Raw genomic sequence first — 14044 nt, forward strand, 5'->3', positions numbered from 1 at the left:
GAGATGGTTGAGTTTAGCTAACAGTGCCATATATTACATGATTGTGAAGTTATGTTAAAATACTGATGCCTATTAAGAATGAAATAATTTCGTTTCTTTATAATATTTTTCTAATTTTAGTATTTGTTGTTCAAGTACAGAATATTACTGAAATTATACTTACTCAAGTTTCAGTTTCTAATATGTAGCTGTTTTTGACATATAGCGTCGAATTCAATCTCCACTTAAAGCCGCCCATTGCGTATCTGTATGATAGCCTTCCTGAAATAAAACTTTTTATATCTTTTAATGCAATATCCGGCTGAAGGCCAGCCGTTTATACGTTATGCTTAAGTTTGAAGTAATTACGTTCAGTAATTTAGAAGTTATAAGGCTCTGACAGACGAACAAGTGTAAATTCACTCAAGTAGAATCAGAGACCTCGGTTCGACATTTTCATTCATTTTCCTTCCTTATTGTACTTATTAGTAGGTAACAGATTCGATTTCGGTTAAAAAAATGGTAGGGTTCTTTTCCAGTGTAATTCATTACGAATTGCACTATCCCGAGGAAGGTTTGAATGTATGTATGTATGTAATGACCATGGAATAGTTAAGCACGCCCAGACGAAGCCGGGTCGGCTGAACTGGTCGATTAATAAAAAGGAAGTGAACGACAATTGCGCCAATGAATATGAATGGGCTGCCTTATCGCCATCTTGAATTTACGTGTAGGCCGTAGGGAGCGCATAGTAGTTAAATCTATTTCTCGATTTCACACCGGCACGCAGGACTAGCCGCCTGGCGCGTCCTGCGTGCGCAAATCATCAGTCTGCTCCTTTTATTTCGGCTACCTTTCGACTCGATTCGGCTAAGATCGTCCCCTATTCGATTGTTTCATGGCCGAAAGAGAAAGATATATCTGTCCTTGTTGCGATTTGGATGTCATCGGCCGTGTAGTATAGACACATATAGAGCTACTATAAAGTATATACCTACTCGCTCGGTCACTCGGCGTCATAGCTTGGGCGGGTCGGTATCGCCGCTCGTCCTTTCGCGTGTGTTGTGAATTGTGTTGTGGGAGCTACGCTGAGCCACCGCTCGCGATTCTCAGGTAATAGTCCTTCATTCTCTAAAACCCGATTTCATTGTGCCTTTGTGTTATTACACACAAGATTTTTGCGAAAACGCCGGCTGGGGAGCGCGCAACCACGATCGATAACGATGTTGTCCAGGGTAGTATCTACACAGGTTTTACTTACGTTTAATATTTTGTTTGTAATCTGTAATTTATTTATTAGTGTGTTATATACACTTAATTAAATAGTCATTAAGAAAGATAAAAATAATTTAGTATGTACGTTTCACTAGTAAGCCACCTACCGGTCAATGTCAATTGTTTACAGCGATTAAGAAGCATGTAATCAATTCGCGGGTCTGTAATCTATAGGTACTCACTTATAACAGCAATAATAATTGATAAAGATATTTTTTCACGATAATAATATAACTACCCATTCTTATATTACACAGAATTAAAAAAATCGCCTTTCGTATTTTACCTATTAGGTACCTACAGTAGGCTCCCTACACGTATTTTTCGTGTGTCTGTGCAATCATGAAATAGGTATAGTAGGTATAACTTCTAAACTGTTTACTGGATTTTATTATGGATTTCAGTGTTTTCACCATCATTTTGAACATTACACCAATAATATTGTAAAAACATTAAGTAAGCCTACCCGAACCCGCTAATCTGCAGCGAGTCAGCTAAATTCACGTGGTCCTACAGATTTTTTTGCTACACTACAGACTAGGTATTTCAATTTTCAAGTATGAATCAAAGTCAAACATGTTTAATTTGTTTTATTGATTGAATTGTAAAAAAACCTACGTTGGTCATCCTAGGATTGAACTTTAAAAATGCCTGGCTTGAGTGTCATTAAATTGTCACTTAAAGCTTCCGTAGACCGGCTATACAGGATCAGCCGGCTAATCCTGGAGTGAATACAGACGGTTTTAGAATATATATAGTAGGTAGTAGGTATATTTAAATACATAGCATTACCTACTTTTGTATTTATACCTATTTGAGAATTGAGACAACAAATTGCTATAATATATGTAATCTCACGAAGCCATGAGAAAAGATGACTAAGTTATCGTGAATCATAACTAAATGTCAGAAGTTTATACAAAAATAACTTTGTAACAGAAACGTTTAGGGTGTTATTTTTATGTACGTTGACAGTTGGTACAGTTAATTAATTGACCACGCCTAAGGACTTGGGAATATTTAATGGTAGGTAGGTACCTACTTACTAGTTGACCTGCTCAGCTTCTCCCGGGTGTTCTTACCTATCCCCTGTATTCTGAGCCTATCCCATAGATAGAATATTAGAATGTGTTATACCTATTACAGTTAAGTAATGTAGGAACTTATCCAGGGCCAAACTTTTACTGAAATCGAACCTGTTACTATTAGGGAATTAATAAAATGTTCTCTATATTATATTATCTTTAACTATTTCACTACCGCCATTCGCCATCTTTTTACTGATACCCTTTGAAGAGTTCCGTCCTCCAGCTCCAAATTCATTCATCAGATCTTCACCATATTTTTTATAAGATGTCATTTAAGTAAGTACATCAGATTCGTGCGAACGCACTGCTTTGGAGCGGACGCTTTCTCAATAATTGATATAAGTTTTTTGTCTACCCACATCAAAATAATAAAATGTAGATATGAGTGAAGTTAATAAGGAAATGGATTGTGAAGTATATATTCCGCGTGAAAATGAATTTGACGAAAGTGTACGATGTGAAAAAAGGCAGCGGGAAAAAAGTTTGCGCGACAGTAGTGGCGCAAGTATTGATGAAGAAGGATTTACAACGGTGATGCGACGGCGAACCAAACGTCTAGCTGTACGTAAGTCAAGTAGCAGTGATTGCAATGACGACATCGACATGTCGAGACATGCACAAGAAAATGAAAAGATTGAGGTGAGCGTTACGTCTAAGGAAATTTTGCTTAAAAAAATGGCATTTGCGAAACTATTGCGATCAGAAGGTATACTAAATATACTGAGTATTAAATATAAAAGCCCTTATAAAGTTTTGATAGAGTTTGGTGACAAAGAAAATGCTCATAAGTTACTAAGCAATAAAAAGTTTGCGGAAACGGATTATAGATGTCAGTTAACAGAGGGGTTGCAATTGACATTCGGTATAGTAAGAAACATTGACTTGGATGTTCAAGAGGAAGAAATGCGGGCGAGTTTAGAAAGTGAATTCGAAATTTTATCTATTAAAAGATTAAGGAGATGTTTGGATAATGGTGAGTGGATTGAGAGTGAATCAGTAAGGGTGTGTTTTAAAGGTCCTACCTTACCCTCGTATATACTAATATACGGGTGCAGATTTAAGGTGGAACCATTCACATTTCCTGTCACGCAGTGCGCTTCTTGTTGGCGATATGGTCATTCGAAGAAATTTTGCCCAATAAAAAAGGATTTTTGCCCGAAATGTGGAAAACAACACTCAAATTGTGAGACTAAGTTATATACTTGCATTAATTGCAATGGGGATCATATGGCGCTTGACAGAATGTCCTGTCCGGTATTTCTCAAAGAAAAAGAGATCAGGAAGATTATGTGTGAGGAGAACTGTAAATATCGAAAAGCTCTGTCTATATATTACGATAAAAAGAAATTAAGTGATAGACTTCGGCGTGATAATATGGACGGAAGGAATGAAGCATTCAATAACCGTAATGTAAGTTATAATGAGAAGAATTTAAATAAAACATATAGAGACGTTCTAATTACCGAAGCTGTAATTCATAATGAAGAGAAAGAAGAGTCATCAGATAGTGAAATAGAAATGGAGAATATTGAAACGACATCGACAGGGGCACAGAAAGTTAAAAAAAGGAAGAAAAAAGGAAATAAGACAGAAAGTGTGGTTTGTGATACAGAATGTATCACTGAAAACACAGAAAGAGAACGACATCAAGGAGAAAATAAAGAGGAATATAAGAAGAGACGTAACAGATTTGACTTTGTAAGATTGTTATTAAAAATTAAGGAAGTATGTTTTTCACATATAAGTTTCGAGAATAAAATGAAATTGATTTTCAAAGTTGTCATAGAGGAAATTAAAACGCTGGTAGTTGGATTAATTAAAGATAATGACATTTTAAAAAATTTCTTCAGTCTATTTTATAATGGATAGCTACAACAACAGGCTCACTTTAAACATTATGCAATGGAACTGTCAGAGTCTGAAACCAAAATTAACAATTTTTAAAGCATTTTTGGATCAAGAGAAGATACATATTGCAATTTTGAGTGAAACGTGGCTCAGTGAGGAGGATGATTTTAATGTTAGCGGCTATAACATATTCAGGAAAGACCGATGTGATGGTTATGGTGGTGTAGCAATAATAGTGCATAAAAGTGTAAAAGCTAGAATTTGTAATATTGATATTAGTAATGTAGGAATAGAAATAGTCTATATTAAGGTTCTTAACTGTAATAATTTAGAAAACATTGTCTCTGTGTACTGTCCGTCATCTGTTCGTACTACTCAGGCTGATTGGGATGGAATTTTCGCAAAATTCGGGAAAAGAAGCATAATTGCCGGTGATTTTAATGGTCACCACACTAATTGGGCGAATAAATGTGATGTTAGAGGTAACCAGTTACAGGATGCTTGTCTTGAATCTGGTTTGGTTTCAATTAATGATGGTGAAGCTACGAGGATTAAATTAAATCTGAATAATTTACAAGAAACTTCACCAGATGTCACATTTGTATCTTCTGATATAGCGATTAGCATTAAATGGCAGGTTACTAAAGAAAATTTGGGTAGTGATCATTTAGTAATTCAATACACTATCAATTATGCGGAAAAGTTACAATTCGTTGAAAAACGTAATTTTAAAAAGGCTGACTGGGATTCTTACCGTGAAACTCTTCAAGAAGCATTTCATTCACCTATTAACATTCAAAATATACAACAAGGTTATGATTCCTTTATAGACAGAATAAATGATGCTGCTAATAAACATATACCTATGTTTAAAATTTGCACTAGTCCAAAATCTAAATTTAAACCCAAATCTTATTGGTGTGCTTCTATATCGGAGGCTGTTGCTAAACGTAGATTAGCATTAAAACATTTTCGTCGCAATCCAACACCCGATAATCTTAACATATTAGAACAAAAAATTCGAGAAAGTAAAAGGGTCATATGTCAGTATAAGTCACTTGATTGGCAAAATATGTGTGATAGTATTAGTGAGGAGACGTCAGCGTCTGTTATGTGGGATAAAATGCGATGGGTAAAGGGATACAAAAAACGGAGAGTGTATGCATCTGATAAACAAAAAGTAGATTTACTATGTAAGCTAGCACCTGATTACGCATTAGCATCGATGCCAAAATTAGAATCTAAGAACACTATGTTAGAATCAGCTTTTACTTTACAAGAGTTATTAGTTTGTTTAAAAAAGAAAGACACGGCACCTGGAGAAGATGCAGTGACATACTCCATGATTTATAACTTACCATTAAACGCTAAAATAGAGTTACTCAAGCTTTATAATTCCATTATTGTTGCTGGCCAAATACCGAATCAATGGAGAGATGTAACGATTGTGCCTATCCCAAAACCAGGTATTAATGGTTCTTTGTCTGATAATTTAAGACCTATTGCACTTATTTCATGCATTTGTAAAATATTTCATTCTATGCTAACCAAGCGCATCGAATGGTTTGTTGAAAAACATCAATTATTATCTCAAAACACCTCCGGCTTTAGAAGAGGCCGATCTTGTTTAGACTGTATTACTCTTGTAACCTCATATATTCAGGAAGGATTTTCTAAAAACGAACCCACATTGGCTTTATTTTTAGACATAGAAGGAGCGTATAATAATGTTGGTGTTAATGAAGCTATTAAAACACTTGATAAAATTGGTGTAGGTTCGAAAATATGCAGATATTTATGGTGTTACTTAAGTGAAAGGTATTTAAGGATTGTAGCTGATAATAAGGGAGGTTCAGATATAGTGAGATGGACTAGTATGGGCTTAGCTCAAGGAGATCCGATTTCTCCTCTAATATTTAATATTGTAACGCAAGAAATCACACAAAACATTATTCCAGGTGTAGCTATTAGTCAATATGCAGATGATTTTGTGTTCTACATAAGAGGAGCTAATTGGCATGAACAAATTTTCAAAATGCAATGTGCTATTAATATAGTGGTGGAAAAATTGAGGCTAATTGGCTTAGAACCATCTCCTAGTAAAACTAAAATATGTTTATTTACAAGACAGCGGAAAACAGAGCAATTTAATATTAAAATTCATGGTCAAATTGTACAAATTGTAAATAATATAAGATATTTGGGCATCTGGTTAGATAAATCTTTAAGGTGGACGAAACACTTAAATGAGATTAGTGAGAGAACAACTAAATATCTAAATATTCTCAAAATTTTAGCTGGATCAGGTTGGGGAGTCCATCCTATGCATTTGCGCAGAATATACATTGCGTTAATACGTAGTAGAATGGATTTCGGCTCTTATTTGTATGATAATTCGGCTAAAACACACCTGTTCAAGCTTGATAGAATTCAAAATCAAGCACTTAGAATTATAGGAGGATTCATTCGTAGTACACCTATACACGTTATGGAAAATGAAATGGGTATTCCTCCGTTGTTCATTAGAAGGAAATATCTAGCATATAAGTGTTGTATTAAGGTACAATCATGGTGTAATAATGACATTGTAAATAGTTTAGACAAACTTAGTAATGTAGGTGAATCAAGATATTGGCTGAATAAAAAAAAACCTTTACTTGCTATCACATATGACGAGACTAAAACAGAGGCTATTAACTCTTCTAAAGTAATGGAGATGTTTACTTTAAATTCATGGATCAGTAATATAAAATATGATGATAATATTATAATTAATTTAAAATGTGTTAATAAGGGTAAGAGGTCGTACGAAATTAATAGATTAAAATATGAAGTTATTCAGGAAATCAATAATACTTACAGTGAGTTTTACAAGGTTTATACTGATGGATCAAAGAGTGAATCGGGTGCAGGTGCGGCTATATATGATCCGAATCGTAACAGTCACAAAATATTTAAAGTAAACAATGAGCATATATCGATATTAACTACCGAATTGATAGCAATTTTTGAAGCTCTTAAGTACATTTTAGCAATTGATGTGAAAAAAGCAGTTATATTGACAGATAGCAAAAGTGCATTGCAACATATTATTAGATGTACTAAAGGTTGCAATGGAATATCGATAGCATATTCTATCCTTGGTATCATACAAGATTGTAGAGACAAGGGGTTTTTTATAAAGTTTCAGTGGATTCCATCCCACATTGGACTGTCCGGTAACGAGGAGGCGGATCGATTGGCAAATTCGGCTCTTTTAAATGGAATAAATTATAACATAAAACCTCACTACACCGAAGTGTTTTCAAAATTCAAAACTATTTGTTTTAAAATTTGGAATGAATATTTTAATAAGAGATCACTCGATAATGGGATATGGTATAGAACAATTCAATCCGAACCTCCTCGTATACCTTGGTTTGTAAATAGTAAAATTAATAGAAATAAGTTAGTTATAGCATTTAGACTTAGATCCGGACACATGCCATTAGGCAAGTTTAAACACTTAATGAGGAAAAGGGATTCTCCCAATTGCGAAGTATGTGGTAAGGTAGAAGATGTTTCGCACTTACTATTGGCATGTGTTCGTAATCATAATTTGAGAGAAGCACTAACGTGTGAACTAAATTTAAATTTTATGAGTATTGGTATTTTTAACTGTATTTTGAACAAGCCTTCGAGCATTTCGGCAATCAAAGTGTATAAATTTGTTAGTGATTCTCTCAAATTGATATAGTTTTAGGTTTAATTATGTAGTTTGATTTTAATTTAGTTTGTAACGATGGGGCTGGCATATAGATTATCTGTAAAAGCCCCTTACAAAATAACAGATTAAAAAAAAAAAAAAAAAAAGTAAGTACATACATAAGACCTACCTGCCAGTGCAACTTTTGTAAAGAAAAAAGTCAAAATCAAGTTTTAACGGAGTCACATAGTAACATCGACAAAAATCATATCATTCCCTATCCCGCACGATTCTTATTATTTTTCAGGATAAAACTATCGTAGATATATATGATGACCCGCAGTATTAGCTATATCTAATTTATAAGTAAGTAGGTACATAGGTACATATATGTCAAGTTACGTTCAAACGTCAGTAGGTATTTCAGCGTAAAATGTGAGCAGACAGACATACACAAGTTAAAAAAACCGGCCAAGCGCGAGTCAGACTCGCGCACCGAGGGTTCCGATTAACTAGATGATGCTCCTGGCTTAGTCCGCGTAGATTTTGGTTTTTTTAAATCCCGTGGGAACCTCAATTTTCCGGAATAAAAAGTAGCCCTGTCCTTCCGCGGGATGTAAGTTAAACTCTGCACCAAATAATCAAAATCGGTTAAACTATTGGGCTGTAAAAGTCTAGCAGACAGACAGACACATTTTCGTATTCATAATATTAACCCAACAACCCCCCCGTATGGGTTATTCGTCCAGTTACAGTTTTATTAGGTATACTAAGTAGGTATATAGACTCGTGTTTTTGATAGCCGAGAACAGGCGCTCCATAAATAGACGCAATAGACCTAATTCCATAAGTTCTGCGATATTAAACACAACGGTATCTAACTTCTCTTGAATTTAGCCGCAATCGTCTACATTATAAGCTTTGGGTTACAACTTAAGATGGAAGGTAAAAATCTAGGATCCTATACCTTAGAGCCATCACGCACTAATCCGATCCGAGTCCGTGAAAACACATTCCTTTTTGTTTTACGAACTATTTGTATAGTAGCTTATGACAATAATATGTCCTAGATATTTTTTATATCCGTATTTTCACGGATTCGAATCGGATGAGTGCGTGATCGCTGTTAGTCTATAACTAGATTCGACGATATAACCTACCTACTGCTGGAATCAAACTCAAGACGTAAGTGTTACTAACCAGGCTGGTTTTCGGGTCGCTGCACTATAGAAGTCGTAAAACTTAGCTCTTACTAGCAAGCTGCGTTAAGTTACGGAACAATTAAAATTTTGTTGAAAAATATTGTCATAATATAAATGTTAAAGACTGGTTTTATGTACTTGTAGTTGTTAGTCGTAGAATATTCATATTATGCTCGTCTCTCCGTCTCAGCCAGTTTTGTTCCGCAGCAGCAGGTGTAAAGCGCCCGAAAACGAAAGGTGGAGCAACGTTTCTGTTTTTGTACTCCAAAAAAGTTCAGGTAGAAAACTGTTCTATTATATTTTATAGTTCTTCATTTATCGCCGTAGTTTTAAAGCTATTATAGTGCGCAAACATCGCTAAACAACTGAAACTGTCTCACTATTGGCTAAAATGCACTGTTGAAGCAAGAAGACTATAAATATAGCCAATCACAACTGAGTTTGTAGCGATGATTAATGCAGCTTTTCTGCAATCGACCTGCTGTCGGGGTGTGATCTTATACATTTACCTAACAAAAATATTTTTAGCTAATGCCAGGATTAGCCACTATGAATAATCTAAATTCTATAGAACTAAGAAGATAGCTAGGAAATGGCGAATTTAAGTTAGATCACAATAATAATATGATCATATACCCTGTACCCTGTACCTGTACCTGTCTTTTCATCTGTGCATGTTCCCGATTTTATACAAGCCTAGCGACCTGCAACGGCTTTGCACGGGTAGTACAATTTTCGTAAGGATCTCTATTTTTTTTAAATAAAATTACCTTATGTCCCACATAAATAATGTAGCTTTCTACTGGAGTTTCGTAGTACCAGATACCTACTAGGTACATCCTACAAACAAACTTACAAACTCTTAACAAAATTCTTAACTCATTCGAAAATTCTAACTTCAGAATTTTCTAACGCATCCAAAGTTCTGATATGCGTCTTCCATTGCGACATGGTTGCGAACGGTTCGTGTATCAAGACTAGACTACTAGCCTTATCAAATTCTTATTCGCACTAGCGAGTAACTCAACACGGTACATCCGGATGTAATTTTATCTAATTAATTCCTACCCATACTTCTCGCAAGGAATGCTTTATACCTACTTTGACTTCCTTTGCTGTATCACAATTCACATGTGCAACGGGTTTTATTGAACGAATAATTTAGTGTATTAAATTATTATTATTATTATTCAATAACCGGTCTTATTCGATTTTAGGAAATTCATTTCATTTTTATGCAGAACAGATTTAGATTTTGTTCTAATGTACTTCAAAAGTAAGTGAGTAAGTAAGGTAAGTAATGAGGGACTTAAATCTTTCTCCTGTCTGGCATCTAGCTAAGATCAATATGTCTTGAACTTCTAAAAGAGCGCTATATACATAATGGTACAGTATACTACATAAAATATCGACTCGGGCGTTCCGTCTGGGATACCATCGTACATTCAGATTCAATATTATTTTACCATAACGAGGCCTTATGGTCCTGGCAATAAGGTTGAAATTTAGCTTAGAGTTTATTTTATCTCGCGTGGAGTAAAGTGGAACCACCCCCACATAGCAGTCTAATTGTGAAAGTCCTTCTTGCGACTGCATGCACCCTCTCTTTGAATGTGTTTTATTGGTGTCAACTTTGTAAAGCTATTTTTTTCTGTAAAGTTTTTAAAATGACCAAAGACTTGCTGAGTAGGTACTTAACAACTTTTCATAACGATTAAAATTATCGATGTCTACTTATTACTTAGTAAATTGCTAAGAAGTAAGTAGATGGAGAAATCGCATCTAATCCACGAAAAGAAGTCAGACATTCATTGACTTAAATAGGCTACTTGACTCATATCTAATTTCGTCCAATAAATGATTATTTATTATAGTATTTTGCTTAAGACAACGAAATATATCAATAACAATTATTAAAAACGCAGGATGGATATATAAATCCAATTTTAAAAAAGACAGTTTTTATTTTTATTTGAAACGCAGAAAACGCTGTCAGCCATGATGTGACGTCATTAAATATGTAAACAAAGAAATGTCATCCCTATGTCACGGAAGTTTATGCTGTTGTTTACAAATGCATGACGTCAGAGCACAGATAATCAATAGGCCAAACATGGCCGACAGTGTTTTCAGCTGTCTATGAAAAATATATTTTTAAATTAAAGTTTTACGGTTTTTAGGGCGTAAAAAAATATAGTGTTAATTTTTTTGATCTAACAGGACAAATATTAACCATTTAAGACCAACTTAAAAAAAGTGTCAACTAGCCTATTATTGCTTTCTAAATAATTATATCGAAGAATAAGTCTTGAGTTGAGCGCTCAATATGAGCGCTATCACTACTAATATTATAAATGCAAAAGTGTGTTTGTTGACAAATCAACAATCAATCACGTCGCAATGGAGCAATCAAAAAATTTATTTTAAAAATAAATTAAATTAATGAATTATGTTGTAAAAGACCTGGAGAATGATATAAGCTAATTTTTATCTCAGGAATCAGGTAGTTAATACATATGTAGGTACATAATATTAAGTTAATATGCATTTAATTTTAGGGCAAGTTGGTAACTTTCAATTATTATCATTCAATTGTTTTGTCTAGTAGTCACTACAAAAGCAGTTTAAACATCGCATGACCATCTTAGTCATTATAATTATAATTAATGTTACCCACTTCGGAATTGAACACGAGAGCTGCTACTATAATAATTATTATATGCCACTATGTACCTACCTACAACACGTTATCTACTATGTATTGTAATGCTTCTTTTTTTATGACAGTGGTTTCAATGTTATCTACAATCATAACTTATAGCATAACACATCTATTTAGAGTAAAACTTACCTAATGACTTTTGACTCTTAATTATTGAGATTATAATATAAATTAAAGTCCCCCGGCGCGCCGCGCCAATTTGGCGTTTGTCCGGGCTAGTCTTTATATATATCATCTAACAAATGCAATAACCGACCATCAAAAAGTGTAATTTATTACCTATTTTGAATAAAACATTTGATTTGAGTACAGTAGTACAGTCAGCAACAAAGCTAGGTGTGCACCCGCCAGTACAAGCGACTATGGACGGGTGCAAAATACCTTTGTTGCTGACTGTACCTAATAGTCAATTATGTCGGTAAAATGGTCACCTTGCGAAGCCGGGACGGGTCGCTAACTCGCTAGACACTACTAAAACTAAAAGCCCGTTAAATATACTTTATGCAAAGGATACACATTACGCATCCTGTCTAGCTAACCGGTAAAGACATACGCCTTCCTAGTTAATAAAAATTAGCATTAGCACCGCGACCAATTTATGTTTACTTTTGGTAGTTATATTTTATACCTACCTATATTTAAATCAATAATAATCATTGATTTCAATCGGCTCACGGCCGATGGAGCCAAAATGAACCCAAGAGTTAAAAGTAGAAACGTTATTTACTATTACATTTTATCGATGCTGTTTAACTTATAACACCTACTATTGATGCTTTAGCCAATAAAAACGTTCACTCTTGTGAAATCCAAACATAAACGCGTGGCCATTTCTGGATACCAAATGGAACCCGAAATAACTTTTCCGTCACTCACGCACAGATTTCGTTTTCACGATCCACGCATCATATAGAAATTAGAATACTTATAAGTATGTGGATTGTTCTAACCACAACTCTTGGTTTGTTGGAACTTAACATTCTAAATGATCGATTAACTGATGATCTCTTTGAAAAACTTAAATCTAAACTATCACGTTCGGTACTTACTTATTGATTCAGCGTTTCTATGATGTCATTAATAAACATCGAGGTGTTAATTTGTAACACAGAATAAATTCTTAAGTTTATGTACTTAGTATAGGTACCTAACTATAATCCGATACTAATTAGGTAGTCTTAAAGCCAGTTTAAAATTATTGGGTGTAATTATTTCTTAATGTGCTATTGTTTTAGTTGCATTTTATTTATATTTCTAGCCAAAAACACACACGGCGAAAAAAATTTCCCTTTGTTAGTTCGGTTCAGGCGCATTATACCTACTTAACTAAAATTTGGAATTGGTAACGGCATTATAACGCATCGTGTTGGTCCAATGCACAGTGAATATGTTTTGTGGGATTATAAATTCAAGTAACGGTGATGTCATTGTCTCAATTCGTGGATAGAGAGGACATTTATGTATGAAGCTTCCGGGAACCTTTGTAAGGCGAGCAGGTACCTAAAGGCGAACTAACCACGCGTGTTCTGCTTCTGTTTATAGTTCATAATATTCATTAGAGATATTATACCTTCCTTTATTAGACGCGTCAGGTATGGCTATCTACGTATTCCTTAACTCAATAGCACAGATAGTTTTATATTTGGGTATGAAATAATAACAACATGACAGATAGGTAGGTTCTGGAAGAAATATATAGGCTGCATAATCACTTACTATCGCGTGTGATTGTAGCCAAGCGCTAAGTCTATAATATACTTAAGAAACTTCCAAATAGGTACCTACCTACCTACCTACTACCTTTGTCGGTCTCAACGACATAGACACTGCTCTACAAATCTGCTATGTCTGCTGCTTATAATATACTAGAGGATGCCCGCGACTTCGTCCGCGTGGATTTAGGTTTTAAAAATCCCGTGGGAACTCTTTGATTTTCCGGGATTGAAAGTAGCCTATGTCCTTCCCTGGGGTGTAAGCTAACTCTGTACGGTAAATTTCATCAAAATCGGTTTACGGCCCTGAAATGCTAGCAGACAGACAAACAGACAGACACACTTTTGCATTTATAATATTAGTATGGATAACAAGTACATATCTCTAAGGTAAGTAAAACAACGGCATTTTTAGCAATACTAAATTAAAAAAAAAAACAAAAAAATGGGGAAGTTAGCAAAGGATTTCAATTTTCAACCATATGGACGTAACGGCCGTTATTTATTAGCCATATTAAATGACTAATATTCCC

General features: G+C 34.6%; 1 protein-coding gene across 42 annotated transcripts in view; it reads left to right on the forward strand.

The window, feature by feature from the left end:
* Nucleotides 1-757: 757 nt before the first annotated feature.
* Dscam1 (Down syndrome cell adhesion molecule 1) overlaps nucleotides 758-14044 on the forward strand; it is an 83724-nt gene continuing 70437 nt past the window's right edge. For 18 of the 42 annotated variants that reach the window (XM_069500390.1, XM_069500389.1, XM_069500403.1 and 15 more), the window contains exon 1: nucleotides 760-1092. The gene's annotated coding sequence lies outside the window, so the exon portion shown is untranslated. Of the gene's footprint in view, nucleotides 1093-14044 lie in introns of all 42 variants that reach the window. The other 24 variants (XM_069500383.1, XM_069500380.1, XM_069500386.1 and 21 more) reach the window with 3 other exon arrangements.

Source organism: Maniola hyperantus, chromosome 8, assembly GCF_902806685.2.
Source record: "Maniola hyperantus chromosome 8, iAphHyp1.2, whole genome shotgun sequence".
In the NCBI taxonomy this organism is placed as follows: domain Eukaryota; kingdom Metazoa; phylum Arthropoda; class Insecta; order Lepidoptera; family Nymphalidae; genus Maniola; species Maniola hyperantus.